Source organism: Hypanus sabinus, unplaced genomic scaffold (assembly GCF_030144855.1).
Source record: "Hypanus sabinus isolate sHypSab1 unplaced genomic scaffold, sHypSab1.hap1 scaffold_1992, whole genome shotgun sequence".
Classification (NCBI taxonomy): Eukaryota; Metazoa; Chordata; class Chondrichthyes; order Myliobatiformes; family Dasyatidae; genus Hypanus; species Hypanus sabinus.
In genome coordinates, this window is record NW_026780092.1 from 32,906 (window position 1) to 52,601 (window position 19,696).

General features: G+C 53.7%; 1 long non-coding RNA gene across 1 annotated transcript in view; it reads left to right on the top strand.

Moving 5' to 3' along the window:
- LOC132387573 (uncharacterized) overlaps positions 1-8,593 on the top strand; it is a 35,786-nt gene extending 27,193 nt beyond the window's left edge. The window contains exon 3 of the long non-coding RNA XR_009509935.1: positions 3,190-8,593. This is a non-coding gene — a long non-coding RNA (uncharacterized LOC132387573). The remainder of the gene's footprint in view (positions 1-3,189) is intronic.
- The last annotated feature ends 11,103 nt before the right edge of the window (positions 8,594-19,696 follow it).

Sequence of the window (19,696 nt, forward strand, 5' to 3'; positions counted from 1 at the left end):
TTTATTCCCTGGAGCATCGGAGGGTGAGGGAAGACTTGATAGACAACATTATCAGGGGTGTCGATAGGAGAAATACAAGCAGGCTTTTTCCACTGAGGCTGGGTGAGACTAGAACTAGAGGTCATGGGTTAGGGGTGAAAGGTGAACTGCTTTAGGTGAACCTGAGGGAGATCTTCATTCAGGCGATGTGATTGTGGAACGAACTGGTGAATGTGGGGCCAATTTCAGCATTCAGAAGTCCAGGTAGATATGTGGGTGGGAGGCGATGTGGTCAATAGGCAGGTGACAGTCTAGATGTGCTGAAGGACTTGTTTCTGAGCTGTAGTGTTCTAGGACTCAAGACACGCCTTGTGAACGCAAAGCTGATAAACCAGTTCTGCAGCTATTTGACCCATCCCCCACAGCCCGAGCCGAAAGCCCAGAGGACAGTGGCATCAAAACTTTTGGAATCAGTTCCTCACTGGAGTCTCCCTGTCGGTCCTGCCACGATTATCGTCCATCACCCAAAGGACTTCCCCACGCGGCCCCTCACAGCAGAAAAAGTAAAGATCATAGTCATGAGAGATTGAGCAGATGCTGGAAACACACACAATGCAGGGCAGGCAGCGTCTATGGAGAGGAATAAACAGTCGATGTTTCAGGCCTCAGGAGTCAGCCTGAAACGCCGACTGTTTATTCATTCACAAAGATAATGATTGGCTTCACTTGTTACAGTCCGAGGACGAGTCCTCACCTCCAACACCAACAATAGCTTGTCACTATTTACTCCTACCCCTCCACACCTTCTTCTGGCCTCTGCCCCCTTCCTTTCCAGTCTTGGCCCAACTCTTTACTCCTCAACATAAATGCTGCCTGGCCTGCTGATTTTCTCCAGCATAGGACGGCCACATCTGCACCAGGTGCGCCGAGCTGCAGCTCCTGAGGGACCGAGTTAGGGAACTGGAGCTGCAGCTCGATGACCTTCGCCTGGTCAGGGAGAGTGAGGAGGTGATAGAGAGGAGTTACAGGCAGGTGGTCACTCCGGGACCACGGGAGGCAGATAGGTGGGTCACAGTCAGGAAGGGGAAGAGTCAGGTACTAGAGAGTACCCCAGTGGCTGTACCCCTGGACAATAAGTACTCCTGTTTGAGGGGAAGTGGCAGTGGCCGTGCCTCTGGCACAGAGTCCGGCCCTGTGCTCAGAAGGGTAGGGAAAGGAAGAGGAAGGCAGTAGTGATAGGGGACTCTATAGTCAGGGGGTCAGACAGGCGATTCTGTGGACGCAGGAAAGAAACTCAGATGGTAGTTTGCCTCCCAGGTGCCAGGGTCCAGGATGTTTCAGATTACCACGATACCCTGCAGTGTGGGGGAGAACAGCCAGAGGTCGTGGTACATATTGGTACCAATGACATAGGGGGGGGAAAAGGGAAGAGGTCCTGAAAAAAAACAACAGGGAATTAGGAAGGAAGTTGAGAAGCAGGACTGCAAAGGTAGTAATCTCAGGATTACTGCCTGTACCACGCGACAGTGAGTATAGGAATAGACTGAGGTGGAGGATAAATGCCTGGCTGAGGGATTGGAGCAGGGGGCAGGGATTCAGATTTCTGGATCATTGGGACCTCTTTTGGGGCAGGTGTAACCCGTACATAAAGGACGGGTTGTACTTGAATCCCAGGGGGACCAATATCCTGGCGGGGAGGTTTGCTAAGGCTACTGGGGAGAGTTTAAACTAGAATTGTTGGGGAGTGGGAACAGAACTGAAGAGACTGGGGAAGAGGAGGTTGGCTCACAAATAGTGAAAGCTTGTAGACAGTGAGAGAGGGAGGATAGGCAGGTGATAGAGAAGGGACGAGCTCAGGCCGAAGGTCTGAGGTGTGTCTATTTTAACACAAGGAGTGTTGTGAACAAAGCAGATGAGCTTAGAGCGTGGATCAGTACTTGGAGATATGATGTGGTGGCCATTACAGAGGCTTGGATGGCTCAGGGACAGGAATGGTTACTTCAAGTGCTGGGCTTTAGATGTTTCAGAAAGGACGGGGGCGGGGGGAGACAAAGGAGGTGGGGGCGCGGCACTGCTGATCAGGGATAGTGTCACGGCTGCAGAAAAGGTGGACACCATGGAGGGATTGTCAACGGAGTCTCTGTGGGTGGAGGGTAGGAACAGGAAGGGGGTCAATAACTTTACTGAGTGTTTTTTATAGGCCGCCCAATAGTAACAGGGATATCGAAGAACGGGAGTTTAGTGATCAGTAGTGTGCCTCAGGGGAACTGTTCTGGGACCCCCTACTCTTTGTGATTTTTATAAATGACCTGGATGAGGAAGTGGAGGGATGGGTTAGTAAGTTTGCTGATGACACAAAGGTTGGGAGTGTTGTGGATAGTGTGGAGGGCTGTCAGAGGTTACAGCGGTTCATTGATAGGATGCAAAACTGGGCTGAGAAGTGGCAGATGTGGAGTTCAACCCAGATAAGTGTGAAGTGGTTCATTTTGGTAGGTCAAATCTGATGGCAGAATATAGTATTAATGGTAACTCTGTGGCTAAGAAGGCGTACGGTGTATTGGCCTTCCTCAATCATGGAATTGGATTTAGGAGCCAAGTGGTGATGTTGCAGCTATATAGGACCCTGGTCAGACCCCACTTGGAGCACTGTGCTCAGTTCTGGTCACCTCACTACAGGAAGGATGTGGAAACCATAGAAAGGGTGCAGAGGAGATTTACAAGGATGTTGCCTGGATTGGGGAGCATGCCTCATGAGAATAGGTTGAGTGAACTCGGCCTTTTCTCCTTGGAGTGACGGAGGATGAGGGGTGACCTGATGGAGGTGTACAAGATGATGAGAGGCATTGATCATGTGGATAGTCAGAGGCTTTTTCCCAGGGCTGAAATGGTTGCCACAAGAGGGCACAGGTTTAAGGTGCTGGGGAGTAGGTACAGAGGAGATGTCAGGGGTAAGGTTTTTTACTCAGAGAGTGGTGAGTGTGTGGAATGGGCTGCGGGCAACGGTGGTGGAGGTGGATATGATAGGGTCTTTTAAGAGACTTTTGGATAGGTACATGGAGCTTAGAAAAATAGAGGGCTACAGGTAAGCCTAGTAATTTCTAAGGTAGGGACATGTTTGGCACAGCTTTGTGGGCCGAAGGGCCTGTATTGTGCTGTAGGTTTTCTATGTTTCTATATTTCTTTTGTGTATGTGTTACTCTGTATTTCCAGGATCTCTTCTCCCCAAGACTGAGTCACCCTTACAAACCTGGAATGTGGGAGGGAGGCACGGAGCATCTCCACTTTCCCAGGTAAGACAATAGACAGTAGGTGCAGGGGTAGGCCATTCGGCCCTTCTAGCCAGCACCACCATTCACTGTGATCATGGCTGATCATACACAATCAGTACCCCGTTCCTGCCCTCTCCCCATATCCCTTGACCCCGCTACCTATAAGAGCTCTATCTAACTCTCTCTTCAATGCATCCAGAGACTTGGCCTCCACTGCCTTCTGGGGCAGAGCATTCCACATATCCACCACTCTCTGGGTGAAAAAGTTTTTCCGCATCTCTGTTCTACATGGCCTACCCCTTATTTTTAAACTGTGGCCTCTAGTTCTGGACTCACCCATCAGCGGGAACATGCTTCCTGCCTCCAGCGTGTCCAATCCCTTAATAATCTTATATGTTTCAATCAGATTCCCTCTCATCCTTCTAAATTTCAGTGTAGACAAGCCCAGTCGCTCCAATCTTTCAACATATGACAGTCCTGCCATTCCGGGAATTAACCTTGTGAACCTACGCTGCACTCCCTCAATAGCAAGAATGTCCTTCCTCAAATTTGGAGACCAAAACTGCACACAATACTCCAGGTGGGGTCTCACCAGGGCCCTGTACAGCTGCAGAAGGACCTCTTTACTCCTATACTCAATTCCCCTTGTTACAAAAGCCAGTATGCCATTAGCTTTCTTCACTGCCTGCTGTACCTGCATGCTTGCTTTCATTGACTGATGTACAAGAACACCTAGATCTCGTTGTACTTCCCCTTTTCCTAACTTGACTCCATTTAGATAGTAATCTGCCTTCCTGTTCTTGCCACCAGTGGATAACCTCACATTTATCCACATTAAACTGCATCTGCCATACATTTTTCCACTCACCCAACCTGTCCAAGTCACCCTGCATTCTCATAACATCCTCCTGACATTTCACACTGCCACCCAGCTTTTTCAGCAAATTTGCTAATGTTGCTTTTAATCCTTCATCTAAATCATTAATTTATATTGTAAACAGCTGCAGTCCCAGCACTGAACCTTGCGGTACCCACTGGTCACAGCCTGCCATTCCAAAAGGGACCCGTTAATCGCTACTCTTTGTTTTTGATCTTGATTGCCAATCAACTGCTATTCAATTCTTGATTGCACTATCCAACTGCCAAAACTGCCAGAATCTCTCGAGCCAAAGCCGGGCACTTTCCACACCAGGCACCTCCCACGACCAGGTCACTCCACAACAGCTCTCCCTCCTAATAATATGTCCAATAGTCCATCCTCTCGGCCCTATTCTAACAACTTTCTACAGGAACTGCACTGTGTGGGATGGAAGCTGCTAAGCTTCCTTGGGGTCTGCACAACTCCACAGGGAATAGTAAAGATCACAAAATGTTTGAGATCTGGGTTTGAGAATCCCCATCACCCATCCGGCAATCTCTCTGACTGACCACCCACCCCACAACCTCTCTGACCCACCACCCACCCCACAATCTAACTGACCCACCACCCATCCCACAATCTCTCTCTGACCCACCACCCACCCCACAATCTCTCTGACCCACCAGCCATCCCACAATCTCTCTGTGACCCACCACCCATCCCAGAATCTCTCTGTAACCAACCAACCACTCCACAATCTCTCTGACCCACCACCCATCCTGCAATCTCTCTGACCCACCACACATCCCACAATCTCTCTCTGACCCACCACCCATCCCACAATCTCTATGACCCACGACCCATCCCAAAATCTCTCTGACCCACCACACATCCCACAATCTCTATGACCCACGACCCATCCCACAATCTCTATGACCCACGACCCATCCCACAATCTCTCTCTGACCCACCACCCACCCCACAATCTCTCTGTCCCACCACCCATCCCACAATCTCTCTCTGACCCACCACCCATCCCACAATCTCTCTGTAACCCACCACCCATCCCAGAATCTCTCTCTGACCCACCACCCATCCCACAATCTCTCTCTGACCCACCACCCATCCCACAATCTCTCTGACCCACCACCCATCCCACAATCTGACCCTCCAGCCATCCCAGAATCTCTCTGTAACCAACCACCCACCCCACATTCTCTCTGACCCACCACCCATCCCATAATCTCTCTGACCCACCATCCACCCCACAATCTCTCTTTTACCCACCACCCATCCCACAATCTCTCTCTGACTCACCACCCATCCCACAATCTCTCTGACCCTCCAGCCATCCCAGAATCTCTCTGTAACCAACCACCCACCCCACATTCTTTCTGACCCACCACCCATCCCACAATCTCTCTGTAACCCACCACCCATCCCACAATCTCTCTGACCCTCCACCCATCCCACAATCTCTAACCCTCCACCCATCCCACAATCTCTGACCCTCCACCCATCCCACAATCTGACCCTCCAGCCATCCCAGAATCTCTCTGTAACCAACCACTCACCCCACATTCTCTCTGACCCACCACCCATCCCATAATCTCTCTGACCCACCATCCACCCCACAATCTCTCTTTTACCCACCACCCATCCCACAATCACTCTCTGACTCACCACCCATCCCACAATCTCTCTGACCCTCCAGCCATCCCAGAATCTCTCTGTAACCAACCACCCACCCCACATTCTCTCTGACCCACCACCCATCCCACAATCTCTCTGTAACCCACCAACCACCCCACAATCTCTCTGACCTACCACCCATCCCACAATCTCTCTGTAACCCACCACCCATCCCACAATCTCTCTGACCCACCTCCCATCCACAATCTCTCTGTAACCCACCACCCATCCCACAATCTCTCTGTAACCCACCACCCATCCCACAATCTCTCTGACCCACCACCCATCCCACAATCTCTATGACCCACGACCCATCCCACAATCTCTATGACCCACGACCCATCCCACAATCTCTGACCCTCCAACTATCCCAGAATCTCTCTGCAACCAACCACCCACCCCACATTCTCACTGACCCACCATCCATCCCACAATCTCTCTCTGACCCACTACCCATCCCACAATATCTCTGACCCACCACCCATCCCACAATCTCTGACCCACCACCCATCCCACAATCTCTCTGTAACCAACCACCCACCCCACATTCTCTCTGACCCACCACCCACCTCACAATCTCTCTGACCTACCACCCATCCCACAATGTCTCTGACCCACCACCCATCCCACAATCTCTCTTTTACCCACCACCCATCCCACAATCTCTCTCTGACTCACCACCCATCCCACAATCTCTCTGACCCTCCAGCCATCCCAGAATCTCTCTGTAACCAACCACCCACCCCACATTCTCTCTGAGCCACCACCCATCCCACAATCTCTCTGTAACCCACCACCCACCCCACAATCTCTCTGACCTACCACCCATCCCACAATCTCTCTGTAACCCACCACCCATCCCACAATCTCTCTGACCCACCACCCATCCCACAATCTCTGACCCACCACCCATCCCACAATCTCTCTGTAACCAACCACCCACCCCACATTCTCTCTGACCCACCACCCACCTCACAATCTCTCTGACCTACCACCCATCCCACAATGTCTCTGACCCACCACCCATCCCACAATCTCTCTGACCCACCACCCACCCCACAATCTCTCTTTTACCCACCACCCATCCCATAATCTCTCTGACCCACCACCCACCCCACAATCTCTCTTTTACCCACCACTCATCGCACAATCTCTCTAACCCACCACCCATCCCACAATCTCTCTCTGACTCACCACCAATCCCACAATCTCTCTGTAACCCACCACCCATCCCACGCTCTGACCCACCACCCATCCCACAATCTCTCTTTTACCCACCACCCATCCCACAATCTCTCTCTGACTCACCACCCATCCCACAATCTCTCTGACCCTCCAGCCATCCCAGAATCTCTCTGTAACCAACCACCCACCCCACATTCTCTCTGACCCACCACCCATCCCACAATCTCTCTGTAACCCACCACCCACCCCACAATCTCTCTGACCTACCACCCATCCCACAATCTCTCTGTAACCCACCACCCATCCCACAATCTCTCTGACCCACCACCCATCCCACAATCTCTGACCCACCACCCATCCCACAATCTCTCTGTAACCAACCACCCACCCCACATTCTCTCTGACCCACCACCCACCTCACAATCTCTCTGACCTACCACCCATCCCACAATGTCTCTGACCCACCACCCATCCCACAATCTCTCTGACCCACCACCCACCCCACAATCTCTCTTTTACCCACCACCCATCCCATAATCTCTCTGACCCACCACCCACCCCACAATCTCTCTTTTACCCACCACTCATCGCACAATCTCTCTAACCCACCACCCATCCCACAATCTCTCTCTGACTCACCACCAATCCCACAATCTCTCTGTAACCCACCACCCATCCCACAATCTCGCTCTGACCCACCACCCATCCCACAATCTCTCTGTAACCCACCACTCATCCCACAATCTCTCTAACCCACCACCCATCCCACAATCTCTCTCTGACTCACCACCAATCCCACAATCTCTCTGTAACCCACCACCCCCATCCCACAATCTCTCTAACCCACCACCCATCCCACAATCTCTCTCTGACCCATCACCCATCCCACAATCTCTATGACCCATCACCCATCCCACAATCTCGCTCTGACCCATCACCCATCCCACAATCTCTCTCTGACCCACCACCCACCCCACAATCTCTCTGTAACCCACCACCCATCCCACAATCTCTCTCTGACCCACCCCCCACCCCACAATCTCTCTGACCCTCCACCCATCCCAGAATCTCTCTGTAACCAACCACCCACCCCACATTCTCTCTGACCCACCACCCATCCCACAATCTCTATGACCCATGACCCATCCCACAATCTCTGACCCTCCAACTATCCCAGAATCTCTCTGACTCACCACCCATCCCGCAATCTCTCTTACCCACCACCCATCCCACAATCTCTCTCTGACCCACCACCCATCCCACAATTTCTCTCTGACCCACCACCCATCCCACAATCTCTCTGTTTCCCACCACCCATCCCACAATCTCCCTGTAACCCACCACCCATCCCACAATCTCTATGACCCATGACCCATCCCACAATCTCTGACCCTCCAACTATCCCAGAATCTCTCTGACCCACCTCCCATCCCACAATCTCTCTCTGACCCATCACCCAGCCCACAATCACTCTTACCTACCACCCATCCCACAATCTCTCTCTGACCCACCACCCATCCCACAATCTCTGACCCTCCAACTATCCCAGAATCTGTCTGTAACCAACCACCCACCCCACATTCTCTCTGACCCACCCCCCACCCCACAATCTCTCTGACCCACCACCCATCCCACAATCTCTCTCTGACCCACCACCCATCCCACAATCTCTCTGTAACCCACCACCCATCCCACAATCTCTCTCTGACCCACCCCCCCACCCCACAATCTCTCTGACTCACCACCCATCCCACACTCTCTCTGTGACCCACCACCCATCCACAATCTCTCTGACCTACCACCCATCCCACAATCTCTCTGTAACCCAACCACCCATCCCACAATCTCTCTGACCACCACCCATCCCACAATCTCTCTGTAACCCACCACCCATCCCACAATCTCTCTCTGACCCACCCCCCACCCCACAATCTCTGACCCATCACCCATCCCACAATCTCTCTGACCCACCACCCGTCCCACAATCTCTCTGACCTACCACCCATCCACAATCTCTCTGTAACCCACCACCCATCCCACAATCTCTCCTGACCCATCACCCATCCCACAATCTCTCTGACCTACCACCCATCCCACAATCTCTCTCTGACCCACCACCCATCCCACAATCTCTCTCTGACCCAGCACCCATCCCACAATCTCTCTGACCCACCACCCATCCCACAATCTCTGACCCTCCAACTATCCCAGAATCTCTCTGTAACCAACCACCCACCCCACATTCTCTCTGACCCACCACCCACCCCACAATCTCTCTCTGACCCACTACCCATCCCACAATGTCTCTGACCCACCACCCATCCCACAATCTCTCTGACCCACCACCCACCCCACAATCTCTCTTTTACCCACCACCCCATCCCATAATCTCTCTGACCCACCACCCACCCCACAATCTCTCTTTTACCCACCACTCATCCCACAATCTCTCTAACCCACCACCCATCCCACAATCTCTCTCTGACTCACCACCAATCCCACAATCTCTCTGTAACCCACCACCCATCCCACAATCTCACTCTGACCCACCACCCATCCCACAATCTCTCTGTAACCCACCACTCATCCCACAATCTCTCTAACCCACCACCCATCCCACAATGTCTCTCTGACTCACCACCAATCCCACAATCTCTCTGTAACCCACCACCCATCCCACAATCTGTCTAACCCCACCACCCATCCCACAATCTCTCTCTGACCCCATCACCCATCCCACAATCTCTTTGACCCATCACCCATCCCACAATCTCGCTCTGACCCATCACCCATCCCACAATCTCGCTCTGACCCACCACCCATCCCACAATCTCTCTCTGACCCACCACCCACCCCACAATCTCTCTGTAACCCACCACCCATCCACAATCTCTCTCTGACCCACCCCCCACCCCACAATCTCTCTGACCCTCCACCCATCCCAGAATCTCTCTGTAACCAACCACCCACCCCACATTCTCTCTGACCCACCACCCATCCCACAATCTCTATGACCCACCACCCATCCCACAATCTCTCTGACCCACCACCCATCCCACAACCTCTCTGACCCACCACCCATCCCACAATCTCTCTGACCCATCACCCATCCCACAATCTCTATGACCCACGACCCATCCCACAATCTCTGACCCTCCAACTATCCCAGAATCTCTCTGACTCACCACCCATCCCGCAATCTCTCTTACCCACCACCCATCCCACAATCTCTCTCTGACCCACTACCATCCCACAATCTCTCTCTGACCCACCACCCATCCCACAATCTCTCTGTTTCCCACCACCCATCCCACAATCTCTCTGTAACCCACCACCCATCCCACAATCTCTCTGACCCACCTCCCATCCCACAATCTCTCTGTAACCCACCACCCATCCCACAATGCTCTCTGTAACCCACCACCCATCCTACAATCTCTCTGACCCACCACCCATCCCACAATCTCTATGACCCACGACCCATCCCACAATCTCTGACCCTCCAACTATCCCAGAATCTCGCTGTAACCAACCACCCACCCCACATTCTCACTGACCCACCACCCATCCCACAATCTCTCTGTAACCCACCACCCATCCCACAATCTCGCTCTGACCCACCACCCATCCCACAATCTCTCTGTAACCCACCACTCATCCCACAATCTCTCTAACCCACCACCCATCCCACAATCTCTCTCTGACTCACCACCAATCCCACAATCTCTCTGTAACCCACCACCCATCCCACAATCTCTCTAACCCACCACCCATCCCACAATCTCTCTCTGACCCATCACCCATCCCACAATCTCTATGACCCATCACCCATCCCACAATCTCGCTCTGACCCATCACCCATCCCACAATCTCTCTCTGACCCACCACCCACCCCACAATCTCTCTGTAACCCACCACCCATCCCACAATCTCTCTCTGACCCACCCCCCACCCCACAATCTCTCTGACCCTCCACCCATCCCAGAATCTCTCTGTAACCAACCACCCCACCCCACATTCTCTCTGACCACCACCCCATCCCACAATCTCTATGACCCATGACCCATCCCACAATCTCTGACCCTCCAACTATCCCAGAATCTCTCTGACTCACCACCCATCCCGCAATCTCTCTTACCCACCACCCATCCCACAATCTCTCTCTGACCCACCACCCATCCCACAATCTCTCTCTGACCCACCACCCATCCCCACAATCTCTCTGTTTCCCACCACCCATCCCACAATCTCCCTGTAACCCACCACCCATCCCACAATCTCTATGACCCATGACCCATCCCACAATCTCTGACCCTCCAACTATCCCAGAATCTCTCTGACCCACCTCCCATCCCACAATCTCTCTCTGACCCATCACCCAGCCCACAATCACTCTTACCTACCACCCATCCCACAATCTCTCTCTGACCCACCACCCATCCCACAATCTCTGACCCTCCAACTATCCAGAATCTGTCTGTAACCAACCACCCACCCCACATTCTCTCTGACCCACCCCCCACCCCACAATCTCTCTGACCCACCACCCATCCCACAATCTCTCTCTGACCCACCACCCATCCCACAATCTCTCTGTAACCCACCACCCATCCCACAATCTCTCTCTGACCCACCCCCCACCCCACAATCTCTCTGACTCACCACCCATCCCACACTCTCTCTGTGACCCACCACCCATCCCACAATCTCTCTGACCTACCACCCATCCCACAATCTCTCTGTAACCCACCACCCATCCCAGAATCTCTCTGACCACCACCCATCCCACAATCTCTCTGTAACCCACCACCCATCCCACAATCTCTCTCTGACCCACCCCCCACCCCACAATCTCTGACCCATCACCCGTCCCACAATCTCTCTGACCTACCACCCATCCCACAATCTCTCTGTAACCCACCACCCATCCCACAATCTCTCTGACCCATCACCCATCCCACAATCTCTCTGACCTACCACCCATCCCACAATCTCTCTCTGACCCACCACCCATCCCACAATCTCTCTCTGACCCAGCACCCATCCCACAATCTCTCTGACCCACCACCCATCCCACAATCTCTGACCCTCCAACTATCCCAGAATCTCTCTGTAACCAACCACCCACCCCACATTCTCTCTGACCCACCACCCACCCCACAATCTCTCTCTGACCCACTACCCATCCCACAATCTCTCTGACCCACCACCCATCCCACAATCTCTGACCCACCACCCATCCCACAATCTCTCTGTAACCCACCACCCATCCCACAATCTCTCTGACCCACCACCCATCCCACAATCTCTCTGTAACCAACCACCCACCCCACATTCTCTCTGACCCACCACCCACCTCACAATCTCTCTGACCTACCACCCATCCCACAATGTCTCTGACCCACCACCCATCCCACAATCTCTCTGACCCACCACCCACCCCACAATCTCTCTTTTATCCACCACCCATCCCATAATCTCTCTGACCCACCACCCACCCCACAATCTCTCTTTTACCCACCACTCATCCCACAATCTCTCTAACCCACCACCCATCCCACAATCTCTCTCTGACTCACCACCAATCCCACAATCTCTCTGTAACCCACCACCCATCCCACAATCTCACTCTGACCCACCACCCATCCCACAATCTCTCTGTAACCCACCACTCATCCCACAATCTCTCTAACCCACCACCCATCCCACAATGTCTCTCTGACTCACCACCAATCCCACAATCTCTCTGTAACCCACCACCCATCCCACAATCTGTCTAACCCACCACCCATCCCACAATCTCTCTCTGACCCATCACCCATCCCACAATCTCTTTGACCCATCACCCATCCCACAATCTCGCTCTGACCCATCACCCATCCCACAATCTCGCTCTGACCCACCACCCATCCCACAATCTCTCTCTGACCCACCACCCACCCCACAATCTCTCTGTAACCCACCACCCATCCACAATCTCTCTCTGACCCACCCCCCACCCAACAATCTCTCTGACCCTCCACCCATCCCAGAATCTCTCTGTAACCAACCACCCACCCCACATTCTCTCTGACCCACCACCCATCCCACAATCTCTATGACCCACCACCCATCCCACAATCTCTCTGACCCACCACCCATCCCACAACCTCTCTGACCCACCACCCATCCCACAATCTCTCTGACCCATCACCCATCCCACAATCTCTATGACCCACGACCCATCCCACAATCTCTGACCCTCCAACTATCCCAGAATCTCTCTGACTCACCACCCATCCCGCAATCTCTCTTACCCACCACCCATCCCACAATCTCTCTCTGACCCACCACCCATCCCACAATCTCTCTCTGACCCACCACCCATCCCACGAATCTCTCTGTTTCCCACCACCCATCCCACAATCTCTCTGTAACCCACCACCCATCCCACAATCTCTCTGACCCACCTCCCATCCCACAATCTCTCTGTAACCCACCACCCATCCCACAATCTCTCTGTAACCCACCACCCATCCTACAATCTCTCTGACCCACCACCCATCCCACAATCTCTATGACCCACGACCCATCCCACAATCTCTGACCCTCCAACTATCCCAGAATCTCGCTGTAACCAACCACCCACCCCACATTCTCACTGACCCACCACCCATCCGACAATCTCTCTCTGACCCACTACCCATCCCACAATATCTGACCCTCCACCCATCCCACAATCTCTCTGACCCACCACCCATCCCACAATCTCTCTGACCTACCACCCATTCCACAAACTCTCAGTAACCCACCACCCATCCCACAATCTCTCTGACCCATCACCCATCCCACAATCTCTCTGACCTACCACCCATCCCACAATCTCTCTCTGACCCATCACCCAGCCCACAATCACTCTTACCTACCACCCATCCCACAATCTCTCTCTGACCCACCACCCATCCCACAATCTCTCTTTAACCCACCACCCATCCCACAATCTCTCTGTAACCCACCACCCATCCCACAATCTCGCTCTGACCCACCACCCACCCCACAATCTCTCTGTAACCCACCACCCATCCCACAATCTCTCTGTAACCCACCACCCATCCCACAATCTCTCTCTGACCCACCCCCCACCCCACAATCTCTCTGACCCTCCACCCATCCCAGAATCTCTCTGTAACCAACCACCCACCCCACATTCTCTCTGACCCACCACCCATCCCGCAATCTCTCTGACCCACCACCCATCCCACAATCTCTCTCTGACCCACCCCCCAGCTCACAATCTCTCTGACCCACCACCCATCCCACAATCTCTCTCTGACCCACCACCCATCCCAGAATCTCTCTGTAACCCACCACCCATCCCACAATCTCTCTCTGACCCACCCCCCACCCCACAATCTCTCTGACTCACCACCCATCCCACAATCTCTCTGTGACCCACCACCCATCCCACAATCTCTCTGACCTACCACCCATCCCACAATCTCTCTGTAACCCACCACCCATCCCACAATCTCTCTGACCCACCACCCATCCCACAATCTCTCTGTAACCCACCACCCATCCCACAATCTCTCTCTGACCCACCCCCCACCCCACAATCTCTGACCCATCACCCATCCCACAATCTCTCTGACCCACCACCCATCCCACAATCTCTCTGACCTACCACCCATCCCACAATCTCTCTGTAACCCACCACCCATCCCACAATCTCTCTGACCCATCACCCATCCCACAATCTCTCTGACCTACCACCCATCCCACAATCTCTCTCTGACCCACCACCCATCCCACAATCTCTCTCTGACCCACCACCCATCCCACAATCTCTCTGACCCACCACCCATCCCACAATCTCTGACCCTCCAACTATCCCAGAATCTCTCTGTAACCAACCACCCACCCCACATTCTCTCTGACCCACCACCCACCCCACAATCTCTCTCTGACCCACTACCCATCCCACAATCTCTCTGACCCACCACCCATCCCACAATCTCTGACCCACCACCCATCCCACAATCTCTCTGTAACCCACCACCCATCCCACAATCTCTCTGACCCTCCACCCATCCCACAATCTCTGACCCTCCACCCATCCCACAATCTCTCTGTAACCCACCACCCATCCCACAATCTCTCTGACCCTCCACCCATCCCACAATCTCTGACCCTCCACCCATCTCACAATCTGACCCTCCAGCCACCCCAGAATCTCTCTGTAACCAACCACCCACCCCACATTCTCTCTGACCCACCACCCATCCCATAATCTCTCTGACCCACCATCCACCCCACAATCTCTCTTTTACCCACCACCCATCCCACAATCTCTCTCTGAATCACCACCCATCCCACAATCTCTCTGACCCTCCAGCCATCCCAGAATCTCTCTGTAACCAACCACCCACCCCACATTCTCTCTGACCCACCACCCATCCCACAATCTCTCTGTAACCCACCACCCACCCCACAATCTCTCTGACCTACCACCCATCCCACAATCTCTCTGTAACCCACCACCCATCCCACAATCTCTCTGACCCACCTCCCATCCCACAATCTCTCTGTAACCCACCACCCATCCCACAATCTCTCTGACCCACCACCCATCCCACAATCTCTATGACCCACGACCCATCCCACAATCTCTATGACCCACGACACATCCCACAATCTCTGACCCTCCAACTATCCCAGAATCTCTCTGTAACCAACCACCCACCCAACATTCTCACTGACCCACCATCCATCCCACAATCTCTCTCTGACCCACTACCCATCCCACAATATCTCTGACCCACCACCCATCCCACAATCTCTGACCCACCAACCATCCCACAATCTCTCTGACCCACCATCCACCCCACAATCTCTCTGACCCACCCCCCACCCCACAATCTCTCTGACCCTCCACCCATCCCAGAATCTCTCTGTAACCAACCACCCACCCCACATTCTCTATGACCCACCACCCATCGCGCAATCTCTCTGACCCACCACCCATCCCACAATCTCTCTGACCCACCACCCATCCCACAATCTCTCTGTAACCCACCACCCATCCCACAATCTCTCTCTGACCCACCACCCATCCCACAATCTCTCTGACCCACCACCCATCCCACAATCTCTCTCTGACCCACCACCCACCCCACAATCTCTCTGACCCACCACCCATCCCACAATCTCTCTGACCCACCACCCATCCCACAATCTCTCTGTAACCCACCACCCATCCCACAATCTCTCTCTGACCCACCACCCATCCCACAATCTCTCTGACCCACCACCCATCCCACAATCTCTCTCTGACCCACCCCCCACCCCACAATCTCTCTGACCCACCACCCATCCCACAATCTCTCTCTGACCCACCACCCATCCCACAATCTCTCTGTAACCCACCACCCATCCCACAATCTCTCTCTGACCCACCCCCCACCCCACAATCTCTCTGACTCACCACCCATCCCACAATCTCTCTGTGACCCACCACCCATCCCACAATCTCTCTGACCTACCACCCATCCCACAATCTCTCTGTAACCCACCACCCATCCCACAATCTCTCTGACCCACCACCCATCCCACAATCTCTCTGTAACCCACCACCCATCCCACAATCTCTCTCTGACCCACCCCCCACCCCACAATCTCTGACCCATCACCCATCCCACAATCTCTCTGACCCACCACCCATCCCACAATCTCTCTGACCTACCACCCATCCCACAATCTCTCTGTAACCCACCACCCATCCCACAATCTCTCTGACCCATCACCCATCCCACAATCTCTCTGACCTACCACCCATCCCACAATCTCTCTCTGACCCACCACCCATCCCACAATCTCTCTCTGACCCACCACCCATCCCACAATCTCTCTGACCCACCACCCATCCCACAATCTCTGACCCTCCAACTATCCCAGAATCTCTCTGTAACCAACCACCCACCCCACATTCTCTCTGACCCACCACCCACCCCACAATCTCTCTCTGACCCACTACCCATCCCACAATCTCTCTGACCCACCACCCATCCCACAATCTCTGACCCACCACCCATCCCACAATCTCTCTGTAACCCACCACCCATCCCACAATCTCTCTGACCCTCCACCCATCCCACAATCTCTGACCCTCCACCCATCCCACAATCTCTCTGTAACCCACCACCCATCCCACAATCTCTCTGACCCTCCACCCATCCCACAATCTCTGACCCTCCACCCATCCCACAATCTGACCCTCCAGCCACCCCAGAATCTCTCTGTAACCAACCACCCACCCCACATTCTCTCTGACCCACCACCCATCCCATAATCTCTCTGACCCACCATCCACCCCACAATCTCTCTTTTACCCACCACCCATCCCACAATCTCTCTCTGAATCACCACCCATCCCACAATCTCTCTGACCCTCCAGCCATCCCAGAATCTCTCTGTAACCAACCACCCACCCCACATTCTCTCTGACCCACCACCCATCCCACAATCTCTCTGTAACCCACCACCCACCCCACAATCTCTCTGACCTACCACCCATCCCACAATCTCTCTGTAACCCACCACCCATCCCACAATCTCTCTGACCCACCTCCCATCCCACAATCTCTCTGTAACCCACCACCCATCCCACAATCTCTCTGACCCACCACCCATCCCACAATCTCTATGACCCACGACCCATCCCACAATCTCTATGACCCACGACACATCCCACAATCTCTGACCCTCCAACTATCCCAGAATCTCTCTGTAACCAACCACCCACCCAACATTCTCACTGACCCACCATCCATCCCACAATCTCTCTCTGACCCACTACCCATCCCACAATATCTCTGACCCACCACCCATCCCACAATCTCTGACCCACCAACCATCCCACAATCTCTCTGACCCACCATCCACCCCACAATCTCTCTGACCCACCCCCGACCCCACAATCTCTCTGACCCTCCACCCATCCCAGAATCTCTCTGTAACCAACCACCCACCCCACATTCTCTATGACCCACCACCCATCGCGCAATCTCTCTGACCCACCACCCATCCCACAATCTCTCTGACCCACCACCCATCCCACAATCTCTCTGTAACCCACCACCCATCCCACAATCTCTCTCTGACCCACCACCCATCCCACAATCTCTCTGACCCACCACCCATCCCACAATCTCTCTCTGACCCACCACCCACCCCACAATCTCTCTGACCCACCACCCATCCCACAATGTCTCTCTGACTCACCACCAATCCCACAATCTCTCTGTAACCCACCACCCATCCCACAATCTGTCTAACCCACCACCCATCCCACAATCTCTCTCTGACCCATCACCCATCCCACAATCTCTTTGACCCATCACCCATCCCACAATCTCGCTCTGACCCATCACCCATCCCACAATCTCGCTCTGACCCACCACCCATCCCACAATCTCTCTCTGACCCACCACCCACCCCACAATCTCTCTGTAACCCACCACCCATCCACAATCTCTCTCTGACCCACCCCCCACCCAACAATCTCTCTGACCCTCCACCCATCCCAGAATCTCTCTGTAACCAACCACCCACCCCACATTCTCTCTGACCCACCACCCATCCCACAATCTCTATGACCCACCACCCATCCCACAATCTCTCTGACCCACCACCCATCCCACAACCTCTCTGACCCACCACCCATCCCACAATCTCTCTGACCCATCACCCATCCCACAATCTCTATGACCCACGACCCATCCCACAATCTCTGACCCTCCAACTATCCCAGAATCTCTCTGACTCACCACCCATCCCGCAATCTCTCTTACCCACCACCCATCCCACAATCTCTCTCTGACCCACCACCCATCCCACAATCTCTCTCTGACCCACCACCCATCCCACAATCTCTCTGTTTCCCACCACCCATCCCACAATCTCTCTGTAACCCACCACCCATCCCACAATCTCTCTGACCCACCTCCCATCCCACAATCTCTCTGTAACCCACCACCCATCCCACAATCTCTCTGTAACCCACCACCCATCCTACAATCTCTCTGACCCACCACCCATCCCACAATCTCTATGACCCACGACCCATCCCACAATCTCTGACCCTCCAACTATCCCAGAATCTCGCTGTAACCAACCACCCACCCCACATTCTCACTGACCCACCACCCATCCGACAATCTCTCTCTGACCCACTACCCATCCCACAATATCTGACCCTCCACCCATCCCACAATCTCTCTGACCCACCACCCATCCCACAATCTCTCTGACCTACCACCCATTCCACAAACTCTCAGTAACCCACCACCCATCCCACAATCTCTCTGACCCATCACCCATCCCACAATCTCTCTGACCTACCACCCATCCCACAATCTCTCTCTGACCCATCACCCAGCCCACAATCACTCTTACCTACCACCCATCCCACAATCTCTCTCTGACCCACCACCCATCCCACAATCTCTCTTTAACCCACCACCCATCCCACAATCTCTCTGTAACCCACCACCCATCCCACAATCTCGCTCTGACCCACCACCCACCCCACAATCTCTCTGTAACCCACCACCCATCCCACAATCTCTCTGTAACCCACCACCCATCCCACAATCTCTCTCTGACCCACCCCCCACCCCACAATCTCTCTGACCCTCCACCCATCCCAGAATCTCTCTGTAACCAACCACCCACC